Source organism: Schistocerca gregaria, chromosome 3 (genome assembly GCF_023897955.1).
Source record: "Schistocerca gregaria isolate iqSchGreg1 chromosome 3, iqSchGreg1.2, whole genome shotgun sequence".
Classification (NCBI taxonomy): Eukaryota; Metazoa; Arthropoda; class Insecta; order Orthoptera; family Acrididae; genus Schistocerca; species Schistocerca gregaria.
In genome coordinates this window covers 206,976,991-206,990,377 of record NC_064922.1, presented here as the reverse complement: position 1 = coordinate 206,990,377, position 13,387 = coordinate 206,976,991, and the positions used below count along the sequence as shown (strand labels likewise).

Genomic DNA, 13,387 nt, shown 5'->3' with positions numbered 1-13,387 from the left:
TAGTTATCTCAATTGATCTAATTGTTTTTGAGATGCTGTCACTGTAGAATTGTTGCAACAAACTGTACATTAATTGCTAACCCTCCATGTTACTTAAGTTCTATTTGTGCTGTATTGAAGTCTGTTCTCATATCCTAGTCTGCACAACAAGCAGCTGAGAACTCCTTCGAGGGATGAAGTGGGGTGCAGGGAAACAGTCCTTCTCCTCACTCCCTTCTGCCTTGTGCCTGTCCATTAACTGTGCTGCTGACCTTCTGAAAAATATACCCCATTAGGAGATGTGGTTGTCAGCCTTGTAATGTGTCATTCTTTTACAGTTCCCTTCTATTTTTATTTACAGCTCCACTATCAAATGGGAGAATTCAAGTGAATGTGGCTACAGACATCACATCCTCATTAAAAACGAGAAACACATGAGGAAATCCTACAATTGGCTATGTTTTAACTGAATAAAATGAAACATTTTAGTAGTTGCATGCACAATGTCAGTACTAATGAGTTATTGATACATCAGTTGCTGATAGCATTACACAAATAAATAATTTGAGTTACCTTTTTTTTCAGAAGTATCAGTGCACAAAAAATTTGAAATGATTTAATATATCTGTATTGCCTCAATCTCCTCAAGTCAGTCACAGTTCATGAAATTGCATTGATGAAAATGTTTCATGTTATTATCATATCTAGATTGTGTACGTCACTCCACTTGCAGTCACATTCATGCTGTGCACATTCTTGTTGGCTATGGACTGTATTATTTTGTAATCAAGTTTGTGTTCTGTTCATCTTGCAGGGTGTTGCTTTTCTGTAATGCTGTTCATTGAAGTCCACGAATTTGTCTTACACACATCATATCACTGTTAATATATTTTTAAATAATACAAGGAGTAAAGATTCACTGTATGGCTGAGGAATTTAGCAGTCAACTTACATGTAAACAAGACTGAAAATGTAGCTGAGCTTTTGGACACTGTGTGTTGAATCTAACTGATATAAAGAATGGTTACAGTGTCCTAACACTGGACAAGGGCTTGGAACAAGTAGAATGAGTGAGAGGAGAAAGAAGCTGGGAAGGGGAGGGAAGGGTAACTAACGGGTGGGAGGGAGAGGCCACAAGGGAATAAGACAAGAACCTGAGGTATCAACCATGGCACAGGCAGGAGGAGTTGCATGTACTACATAATGAAACACAGAAGTTTGTTAGATAGTAGATTAATTGAGTGCAATTGGTTTGGTCCTCCAGGGTCTCATGGCTCTTTCATGAGTTTTTGTTTGATGCTCATGGGGCCCCGAGCTATTGCAGCTCATTCTTCCTTCCTGGGTTGTATTTCTTTCCTTGTGTTCCTCCCTCCCATCCTTGCTCTTTGCCCTCTGCCCCCTCCTTCTCCCTTCTCAGTGTTCTCACTAATATCAACTTGGCCATCCATCTGCTTTCTTTCTTGTATTCATTCTGGTTTTTGTTCCTCTTGCCTTTTCTTCTACACCTTTCCTCTTTGATGGTTTTGATCCCCCTTTGAGGTTTGATTTCCACTTCTAAATTTTCTCTGTGTAATGTGAGCCATTTGGGGAAGAACTCCCTCCCTAGCATTTACAGCATGGGTTCGTGTTGCATCTCCTTCCCCTCTTCCTTCTCCACTGTAGCCCCCTTTCCCCCCTCTGTAGCCACCCCTCCCTCCCCTATCCCTCCCTCCCCAATCACTCCCTCCCTCCCTCCTCCCTGCCAATGCTCCCTCCCAATAAGTCACCAGCATGTGTAGCCAGTCCATGTGGTGGGGCTGTTATGCATCCATCGGCAGAGCCCCCTGAGAACACAAGGATCTCACTTCTGATATCTGAGCTGTTGCCTCAATTTGCATTCCTAGATGTAGTTGCTTGTCATTCTGGAGCATTGGAACTCTCAACGATGGCTGCTGTGCAAAACGGCCCTTGCCGTGGCTGGGTGGCACCAACAGCCCCTGATTGGAGTCAGCAGTATCAGGGTGGATGCTTTCCATATGAAATGCATTAGGCTCCAAAAAAATTGGGCATTCTTCTATCGCCATCTCTTTGGTTGGCAATGGACCATGTAATGCTGCTTCTTATGATCCTGTGTCCTGCCCTTCCCTGGCTACACCATGGGAGAAGGGCAAGGCTTGCTGGTTTGGGGTGAAGCACTTTCCGCATTACCTGGTCTGTGACTGAGCTGGACACTTTCACCACCTCCAAGCTATTAATTTTTGTGGGAAACATTGAAGACAATTTTGATGGAGTGGAGTCTCTCAGTAAAATGTGACTGGATGCGCTGTTGATCAAAACTTCTTCTGCTGCCCAACCTGGGGCACCTCATCTTTCAAACTGATGAGGAACTCCAGACCATTCTGGAATGGCAGGGCATTCACTTTGTTCAGTGTTTTCAGAAAGGTCATAAAGACAATTGTATCAATACTGGCTTCTTTATTCTGGCATTTGAGGGAGATACCCTCCCAGAGAAAGTCAAGGTTGTGTGTTCACAGTGTCATCTGAAGCTGTATGCCCTGCCACCCATGATGTGGCTCATACTGTCCCCTGTACAGAAGACCATCTTATCCCTGTATGGAGGATCCTCTGTAGAATGTGAACAGCCACTCCATGAGGGAAGCCCCTGTGTCCAGCTGCCTGTGTGTGTTGATTGTCATTACTATCACTCTTCATGCTTGCTGGATTGTCCAGTTTATAATGAATAGAAGAAGGGCACAAGAGTATAAGTCCATTGATTGTTTATCCTATGAAAAGGCTCATCAGAAATATGACTGTCTTCACCCTGTGTCACTGACATCTAACTTTGCCCTTCCCACATTTCCATACCCAGTTCCTCCCCCCCCCCCCCTCTCCTTTACTCTCCCCTCCCCTCCCTTGCAGTTCCCACACCCTACCCCTCCAGGTGCACTCCCCCACCCCAGGCAGCGAAGTGTCCCCTTTATTTGGCACCTGCCAGTGATAGGACTCCTCCTGGGACACCAACCTCCTCCTCCCCGGACATCTCCCAGGTCAGAGAGACCTGCTACCGCAATTCTGCCGTGGGACCCACAGTACATGTGCCCAGAGGCCAACTGCTCTCTCTCTGTTCTGTACCTTGCAAAGGCCTGCTCTCTCTCTCTCTCTCTCTCTCTCTCTCTCTCTCTCTCTCTCTCTCTCTCTCTCTCTCTCTCTCTCTCTCTCTCTCTCTCTCTCTGTGTGTGTGTGTGTGTGTGTGTGTGTGTGTGTGTGTGTGTGTGTGTGTGTGTGTGTGCGCGCGCCCTACCCACCTTGACCTGTGAAAAGAAGAAGAAACGTAAGTCCCGATAACACCCTTCTGCTGCCTCCAGAGGTCCATCTCCCCTCCCCCGGCAACCTGAGTCTCACGTCTTATTTGTGGTTGTCACACTGTCCTTGTTGATGGTAAATGGTGACTCAGCAGTGTGAATGGCTCCAGCTCATTCATCCCCCCCCCCTGCCCCCCGGCCACCCCCTCCCCCCCATTTCCCCAGTGAGACCCCATTCCGTGCTTATTCAATGGAACTGTAATGGTTACTACCATCACTTACCAGAGTTGCAGTCCCTTATTTCCTTTTACTCGGTAGTTTGTATCATTCTCCAGGAATCGCACTTTACTGACGCTCATTCACTGACCCTTCGTAGGATCCTTGCATTCTGTTGGAACCAGGTCGCTCCTTGGAGGGCTTCTGGTGGCTGTTGCACAATGGTCCGTGTATACGCTGTTAGTACATAAATCCCCATTCGTATGACACTAGAAGTGCTTGCTGTACAGGTTCACTTGGATCTGTGGTCAGGGTATGCAATCTCTATCTTCCTCCTGACAGGCCATGTACACCCACTGCCCTCCTTCAGCAACTCTCCCTTCCCTTCCCTTCCTCCTCCTTGGGGATTTTAATTCCCATCACCCATTGTGGGTCAGTGCTTTATTGTCTGGGTGGTGGCTCCTCATTGGCCAGTTGCTTGTGGACCATGACCTGTGCCTTCTTACTGATGGTTCCCCTACTCATTTTAGTGCCTCATATAGCCCTTTCGCTGCCGTTGATCTTTTGCTCTATTTCCCTTCCACTGGTTGCTACAAAATTACCTCTGCAATAGTGACAACTTCTCATTGATTCTCTGATTCCTTCCCACCTCCTGATGACCAGCTTACCTCCCTGGGCTTTCAATCGTAGTGATTGCCCTCCTAGATCATGTTTCCACCTTCTTTGTTAGGTTGTATCAATTAAGTTGTTTGTGATCTAACCAGTAAGATAATTCATGCCCGTCAGCATCTGTGATTGCCATCACACCTTGCAACATCTTAAGTGGCGCCCATCCTACACTGGTCTTATTACCTTTAAACATCTTCTCACTAAAGCCTATTAGTTAATCAAACAGAGCAAGTGGATGTGTTGGGGACCCTTTGTCTCTTCCTTAGGTTCTTCTGTCCCTTCGTCATGGGTGTGGGCTACACTCTGCACCCTCTAAGGTGGTCAGCAGTTCTCCATTTTGGGCCTTGCCCCTCTAGATGGCCTTTGTATGGATCCTTCAGTTCTTGCATTAAGCTTTTGCGACCCATTTTGTGATAGCATTGGTGTTAGCCTCCTATCCAGCTACCTTCCTCCTCAGGAAACAGTGGGCTGAAGCTTCTCACTTATATTTTACCTCTTGTCAGGCAGAATCCTGCAATGAATGGGAACTTATTGTGTCCCTCTTCTGGTCCTGGTTCCATTCCTAATGAATTGCTTCAGCATCTCAGTCCTCCATAACGATAATATCTCCTCCGGTTGTTTAACCGTATTTGGCTTCAAGGAATTTTCCCCTCTCAGTGGAGAGACAGTATTGTGCTTCCTGTCCTTAAGCTTGGCAAGGATCTATCATCCCTTCATAGTTACCAGCCAGCCAGTCTCACCGATGCCCCCTGCAAGTTATTTGAACAGATGGTGGCCCATCAGCTCAGTTCGGTCTTCAAATCTCGTTGCCTTTTTTCTCCCTTATCAGTGTGGCTTTCAAGAGGGATGGTCTTTAGTCAGAAACTGCAGTTCAGCAGACCTTTTCTCAGCTCTTTCATCTTGTAGTTTTCTTTGAGCCTTGTAATGTCTATGACACAGCTTGCTGCCATCACATCTTACATACACGTCATGAGTGGGGTCTGCATGGCCCTCTTGCGATTTTTACTTTCTAGCTCCTGTCCCACTCGTCATTCAGAGTTCAAGTGGCACCATTTTCAGCTCTCCACAGAAACAGGAGTATGGCATTCCACATGGCTCCATATTACCTGCCCTTGTTTTTCTTATTGCTATTAATGGACTAATGGCTCCCACTGGCCCATTGGTCACTGCTGTGCTGCATGTTTATAATTTCTGTATTTGCACTAGCTCCTATTTGGTGGTGTCTGCAGAGTGACAGCTCTAGGGTACCATCCAGTGTGCTTCTGTGTCGACACTCTTGCACTGTTTTCAGATCTCCCCCCTTAAGCTGAGAGTGGTGCATTTCTGTCACTGTGCTACTGTCCAACCTTATCCGGAGTTTTACCTAGACACCCAACACCTATACCCTCAGCATTGAGTATCCATAAACTCCTTCACTGCCCAACACAAGACAGTCATGCCCCAGTTCCATTTATTTGGTCTTCTTTTTGACAACAAGCATACTTGGTTGCCCCATATCCACCTTCTGAAGGTTGGCTGTTTTTCTAAACTGCATGTTCTTCACTTCCTTGCTCCCACCTCTTGTGGTGTGGATTGTTCAAGTCTTCTCCATCTTTATCAGGCATTAGTTCTGTCTTCTCTGGACTATGGTTGTCAAATTTATGGATCACTTGCCCCTCCACACTGCTCCTCATGGACTCAGTCACTGTCGTGGTATCCGTTTAGCCATCGGTGCCATTCACACTATAGCCTGATTAAAATTACGTGATAGTTAATACTTCACATGTTGGAGCTGGTTTCCTCCAATCAGTGCTCAACATCATGCCTGAACTGTTCACCTTTGCCCAACTGCCACAACAGCTGGTCAGTTAATTTCCTGTTCCGTGTCTGACATTCTTTCTTGAAGTGTTTGGATCCTGAATCATGGGTGTGATGCTTTTATTTCATATTTCGTCAAACATGATAATCACACAACAACTGCCCCCCCCCCCCCCCACACACACACAATGATGCTAATGAAATACATGTTCCACACACAGCACTCCTAGGATACTTCCGCATAAGACACAACTAGGTATTGTATATGTGGTTACCATAATCACAGAGATTGCCTTACATCGGATAAGCTTCACACTGCATTGTGTGGAACCAAGTTTTTGAAGGCTGCATCCCATCATTGTGACTGGGTGAATACAGTCGAAAATATAACATCTTGATTCAGTGGTTGGCATAGTAACCTGCCATGTTGAAGGTTGTAGGTTCAAATGTCGTCAAATATCATGAAACTTTTTTGTTTCTAAATCTACTCAAAACAGTTTGATTATCAATTAATTGGTTAAAATGTAATTTTTTATTTCTAATTCTTTGCCATGTATTTTCATCGTTGTATTGACTTTTTTACTTTCTCTTATTTTCCTACCTATCATTCATTTGTTTTTCTGGATCCTGCCTGTGTTGTCTATGATGTACATCCAAATGCCAACGAGGACTGCTCATCAGTTGGTAAAGTGGCAGGCCACGTAGCCAGTGACAGGCTGGTTTCAGATAAACAACGATAGCAACAAATTGCAGTTTGCTTTTAGTGCTGAAACTGAGCATTTTCTGTTTTGAGTTTGATTGTAGAGATTAGCTTTAATAGGCATGAACAAAAAATAAAAATAAAAAAAATAGTGATTTTAGCTTCTGATTGTTAACCACCACCTTCTCGGATACATTACATATCATGAGGCTGTGGTTAGCTTAGGACATGAGTGTAAATTAAGGGCTACAAAACATGTCTCCTGCCACAATTCAGTAATTGGTCACTTAAAATCAGCTGTTGATGAAGCATCTAATAATTTCTGACATATCTCATGATGCCCACTGCCCACACTACTGTGTGTTTCACATTAATAGCATTAGTGAAGTGACTTGCTGTGTTTGTGTGTCACCTATAAGTAGTAGCTGGCGACTGATGTAGCAACACCTATAAATGAGCAGTAGCTGGCGACCGATGTAGCAACACCAAAGTGGCAAGTGACACATGTCTATTATCAAGTAATATTAAATGGACTATAGACCTATAGATATTTGTCTGTTTGACACTGAGACTGCTTCCCTTTCGTTGTGGTGGTCACAACTCCTGGTTTCTTACATCATCAATATCTGTTCTTCCTCTATTCACCTCGCCTTTTCTGTTCCTTTCATGGTTGCAGGAAGTCGCCACCCTGCTGCCTGCTCTCGAGGGAGTTTACTCTTTGAGCTCTGCCTCACTTCTCTCTTATGCCATTTCCATCTCCCCTCCTTGCCCTCTTCCCATATTCTCTCCTTCAGGCTACTTCTGTAATTTTCCCACCACCCCTTGATCTCTACCGTCCACGACCTTCTCATTAATCTTGGCACTGCTGCTTGTTCGTTTGATTTTCTATGGGTCCCTGGTCATGTGGGCATCCCAAGTAGTGAACTTGCTGATCATCTGGCTGGTGGGTGTGGGGGGCAACAACCTACTCCCAATCTCCATGATCCTCTAGGGGCGAATTTGTGGCTTTACGTCAAATCACTTTTTGCTCAATTGTAGGCCAACTCTTGGGGGAGCTACCCCCGTGGTCTAATAAACTTCATGCAGCCAGGGAGACTCTCACCATATGACATTCTTCCCCCCACATCTTCTGGTGGGAATCTACCACCCTCTGCCAGCTTTCTATTGGCCTTACTATGCTGACCCATGGTTTTTTCAGGGACGACTGGGAAATCCAGGAAAAACCCAGGAATTTTTTCATCCAGAGGAAAACAAGGAAAACCTGAAAATTTTTAAAAATTCCAGGAATTTTTTGTTGTTTTGGTTTTCAGTTAAATTTTTGTAGTTTTGACTGGCAAGAACTGATACCCTAACAAAGAATTTTATTTTAGCCCATTACTGCAATATAAAACTGCAGCAGTAGAACATAAATGAGGAAAAAAATAAATAAAACTTAAGTTGCAAAGGAAATGGGCCATTTGTGGCAACAAAACACAGTGCACACCAAGCATCTGCCAATAGCAAAATGTGTCAAAGGCTTTAGGACGAAGACTATGCAATAGTCCATAACAAAAAACTGCTTCTGATTGGCGTGATATCACAGCGGTTAACGTAGGTTTGTTTGAGCAGTTGCCAGCAGGCTTATGCACATGCACAGTTGAGTCGCGTATGAGCAGTCTTTCTCCCACTTCTGGCTACTTGAAGTGCGGCTGTTAGCTTTATCCAAGGTAATTCGGCATGAGCTGTATCAGCAGCAGCAACAAGCAGTCAGATGCTACCCAGAAACATTTTTCTGGCGCACACAAGCTGCCAGATTTGTGCATTCGCAGAGCAGTCTGAGTTGTAGTGGGCTGTGAGGGGTAGTCTCCATGTGACCTGGGTTTACGTTTAGTGATTTTGCTGTTTCCTCTTGGTTTACAACTCTCAAAAACAAAATGTATTTCTTTGGCTTGGACTATAAAGTGAATTAAAATATTCACATAATTATGGAAGGCTAAGAATGTTATTAGTTTCAGTTTTCTTGTTTTATTTCCTGGTTTTTGGCAGTCAGCTATTAAGTGCCTTGCAGAACCATCAAGTAATTTTTGTCGATTTGCTAAAAAAATTTGGCTTTGATTAATCTTTTTTGCAGAGACAGACAATTTATTTGGAACACTTTTAGCTACTGTCTACTGTTTGCAGAATTTCAAGTGCGCATTGTTATCTTTTGGGATGTATGACATTATGCCATAATAAAGAACTAAACGTTAGATAATACAACACTGGTACTCCAAGAAAATTTGCATTCCAAAAACCTTACTGAACAGCTTAATATCAGCTTGAGGCCTACTTCTTTGTGAATCTGGACATGTGAATGTGCTGTTTAAGTCAAATTTTGCATTTTAGTATGGTTTACAAAATTCCAATGCTTTTGGAGTATCCTCTGATGTCCTGTTTCATTTATGACGTTATATAAGATCTCTTAATGCCATTTACACTATGTGATCAAAAGTATCCAGACACCCCCAAAAACATACGTTTTTCATATTAGGTGCATTATGTTGACACCTATTACCAAGTACTCCTCAGTAGTCATTAGACATCTTGAGAGAGCAGAATGGGGCGCTGCGCAGAACTCACGGAATTCGAACGTGGTCAGGTGATTGGGTTCACTTGTGTCATATGTCTGTACGCAAGATTTCCATGCTCCTAATCATCCCTAGGTCCACTGTTTACAATGTGATAGGGAAGCGGAAACGTGAAAGGACACATACAACACAAAAGCGAGCAGGCCAATCTCATCTGTTGACTGATAGAGATCGCCGACAGTTGAAGAGGGTCGTAATGTGTAATAAGCAGACATCTATCCAGTCCATCACACAGGAATTCCAAATTGCATCAGGATCCACTGCAAGTACTCTGACAGTTAGGCGGGAGGTGAGAAAACTTGGATTTTCATGATTGAGCGGCTGCTTATAAGCCAAACAATGCCTTGCTTGGTGTAAGCAGTGTAACTGTTGGAAAATTAAGCGGGAGAAAAACGTCATCTGGAGTGTCGAATCACAGTACAGAATGTGCTGATCCAATGGCAGAGCATGGGTATGGTGAATGCTTGGTGAATGTCATCTGCCAGCATGTGTAGTGCCAACAGTAAAATTTGGAGGCGGTGGTGTTATGGTGTGATCGTGTTTTTCATGGAGGGGGCTTGCACCTCTTGTTGCTTTGCATGGCACTATCACAGCACGGGCCTACATCGATGTTTCAAGCACCTTCTTGCTCCCCACTGTTGAAGAGCAATTCAGGGATGGCGATTGCATCTTCAACACGATCAATCACCTGTTCATAATGCATGGCCTGTGGCGGAGTGATTACACGACAGTAATGGACTGGCCTGCACAGAGTCCTGACCTAGATCCTATAGAATACCTTTGGGATGTTTTGGAATGCCAATTCATGCCAAGCCTCACCGACAGACATCGATCCCTCTCCTCAGTACAGCGTTTCATGAAGAATGGGCAGCCATTCGTCAAGAAACGTTCCAGCACCTGATAGAATGTATTCCTGCAGAAGTGGAATCTGTCATCAAGGCTAAGGGTGGACCAACACCGTATTGAATTCCAGCATTACCAATGGAGGGCGCCATAAACTTGTAAGTCATTTTCAGACAGGTGTCCGGATACTTTTGATCACATAGTGTACATATGAACATACAGACTACCTGCGTCATTGTATCTGCACAGCAATAGTAACGCCATTTTGTGGCACACTCTGACAACTGCTGAAACAAATTCTAACAGGTTGTGGGAAAATATTTCAACTGGTTGTTTGTAAAATGTTACTTTCAAAGTACATTTTACTTTATGCAATATGAGTTATGTTATGTGTGCAAACGTGCTTTGAATTTCTTAAATCACTGAGTGTTTGGTTTTCGTTTAAAGTTTAACACTTTGAGGGCCAACCGCTTAGAAGAATTTTGAGCCCTGAAGACCAGGCATTTATGTCAGTACTTACTTTACTTAATAATTGGCAACCAATGCTGTACAGTTGCAATAAAGTCATGAGATGTTCAATTGACTCTAGAATGTGTTACACATTTTGGGATTACACACGTCTTCAGACATCACAGATTTCAACTCCTTCCTAACCAACCAGACGTGCAGTCTTAACAACTCAAAGAAAGTGTACAATAACATAAGTTGTAGTCATATGTTATTGGACACTTTCTTCAGTTGTTAAGGCTGCACGCCTGTTTGGTTAGGAAGGAGTTGAAATTTGTGATGTCTGAAGATGTGTGTAATCCCAAAACGTGTAACATGTTCTAATAAAAGAGTCAATTGAATATCTCATGACCTTATTGCAATTGTACAGCATTGGCTGCCAATTATTAATGTAAAAATGATCACAGGCCTTCGACGGGATTTTATGTCCTGTATATCATAAAATTTTACTGGCACATTTGGCATTTGGGTGATGTATCGAAGTGTAACATGCGCAAAAAAGACAAAATGCTATATATGAAAGCATAGCTTTTCTTGTAGTGCACTGTGTACATTAATTTAAACCATTAACTTTCCCTATTTGTGTGTTTGCACTACTTAACAGGGATGTTGCTTTAGGCTGACTACATCACATACCATATGCTCTGAACCACTACTTTCACATGCAACACATCTTCTGAAAGACGAAAACCAAATTTCGGAATCCGTTTTTCACTGTCGTGCTTACATGTTAAGATCTGAAGCGAATTTGCTAGCCCAGTTAACTACGGTGCCCCGAGAATAGCAGATATAGCTTATGACTTAGTCAGCACAGTCACTATTTCTCTTCAATTAGACAAGGTGTCTAATATGGTCAATATTTCTAATTATACTTCACTGTACGAAAAGGAACTCCATCAATATTAACCAAACTTTTTAAAACAAGACGAAACCTCACAGCCCAAGCACATTTCAACACTGGCTGCATTTACATGGGAGGGAAAATTGATTGCGGAATTGGGAAATCATCAACAAGAAGCCGATTTCCAGAATCAATTTTGAAGTGTCTGCATGACTATCCAGAAGCAGCATTGGGAGATCAGTTTAAAAAATCCTGTTTTGGGAGCCCCGTGTAAACATGATGTATACCTGCTATCATTGACTGGTGAGATCACGTGACATGAGCTATGATTGGGTTACAACAGCACATTGCGATCTCGATTTCAATGCTTTGAAAACTAACATTCTGTGTTTGGTAGAATTTGACTAGACACATTCGTAATATGAAAATATGCAGTGTGCATGTTGCTGGAAATCAAAGAGCTTACCAAAACACATTTTTTTCTGGTTTGTTTCTGAAAGTGGAGGCTCTACACAGGTGTATAAAACCTTAACCATTCAAAGTATTGATAAGTTTTACAATCCAGAGGGAAAGTATACTGTCACTTAACATGAAAAAGCGTATTTTCACTAAGGAGAAAGTGTTGCCCCCTCCCCCGGGAACTCTGGGAAAAAGCTGGGCGTTTTTTTTTTTTCTTTGTCTGCATATACACCCTGTTTTGGCTCCTCCACAATGATCTGTCTCCCACCTTCATAGTTGTTGGGTCCCCATCATAGTCATCCATATTTTGCTGGAATGCCTCCACCTTTTATCCTGGGTGTTAATGCACGACCCTCCCCTGGTTATGTCTGCCTTCTGATTTCTTCACACAAGTTGTTTGTCCTCCCAGGTTTAAGTACCTGAATTTCCCACTGGAATTGGAGTCCCTCAGTTAGCGTTGATGTTGGTTATGGAGGCCTTGGCATTGCCTCCATACTGGTCAGGTTCTGACCCCTTTTCCCAACATTTTGTGTGGTCTTTTATGCCATTTTGTTTCCCCTTTCTTGTCTCTTCCTCCTCTGGTGTTGTCCCCATTGTGTAATGATCATGGTATTGTGTGGGAATCAGGAAAGGATGGCGACGGAGTTGGTGCACCAATGCACGTTGCATCCCTGGGGCGCCCCTGGTCTCGACTTCCTGTCCCTCTCCCATTCCTGTTCTTTACTCTTCCTGCTGTGCTGATGTTCCTTTTACCTCTTTGTTTACCCATTTTCCCTTCCCCTTCACTGGACAGTGCTGCTCATGTTATTCCTCGCTTGTTTTCTACCACTTTAGATCATGGGACCCATGACCTCACTGTTTCGTCCCCCCCCCCCCCTCCCCCCAATCCACCACCATCGAATCACTAGGTTTGGCAGCAGGACTAGAAGTGAGTGTAGCCTGGCCAGAGGCTAGCAATAATATGTGCTCAAAGGAATGTTCTGTCACTAGGTGGTCAACTTTGCTTTTGACCACAGTTGGCAATGGCCATTCATTCAGGACGACAGCGAATTAGTGGTCATGCCCACAAAGAATCCTGTGTTATAGTGGAATATGCCTATCACGGGACTGGAATAGGATGTGCTGGGTGAGAGCAAGGATAGGTTTTGCACCTAAGTTTTCTATTGGAATATGACATGTTTCAATGTGGCTCAGGTAGGTGTGACGTAAGGATGAACCAAGATATTTTTTATATTGGGAGGATGGCAGATTACCACTCCATATGGAATGAGAACGATTTTTGGAACGATGTTATTAATTTTTGTGCATTGGTAATAGGTAGTTGAACCTATGGCGAAGGATTGGAGCAATTGGTGAAGTAATTTGAGTCTGGGATGATGTTTGATAATGGGGGCTGGTCTCCTTTGATGTTGATCTGTGGGATTCGTTGGAGGACTAGGAGCATGTACGGGTATGACTCAAATGAATTTGTGGACTAGGCTTGGAGAGT

The 13,387-nt window shown here is 43.6% G+C and overlaps 1 protein-coding gene across 3 annotated transcripts in view; it reads left to right on the top strand.

Annotated features, from left to right (window-relative positions):
- The window catches only part of LOC126354842 (transmembrane protein 19), an 85,308-nt gene that overhangs the window by 14,438 nt on the left and 57,483 nt on the right, over positions 1-13,387 (top strand). The gene's annotated exons all lie outside the window — the stretch shown is intronic.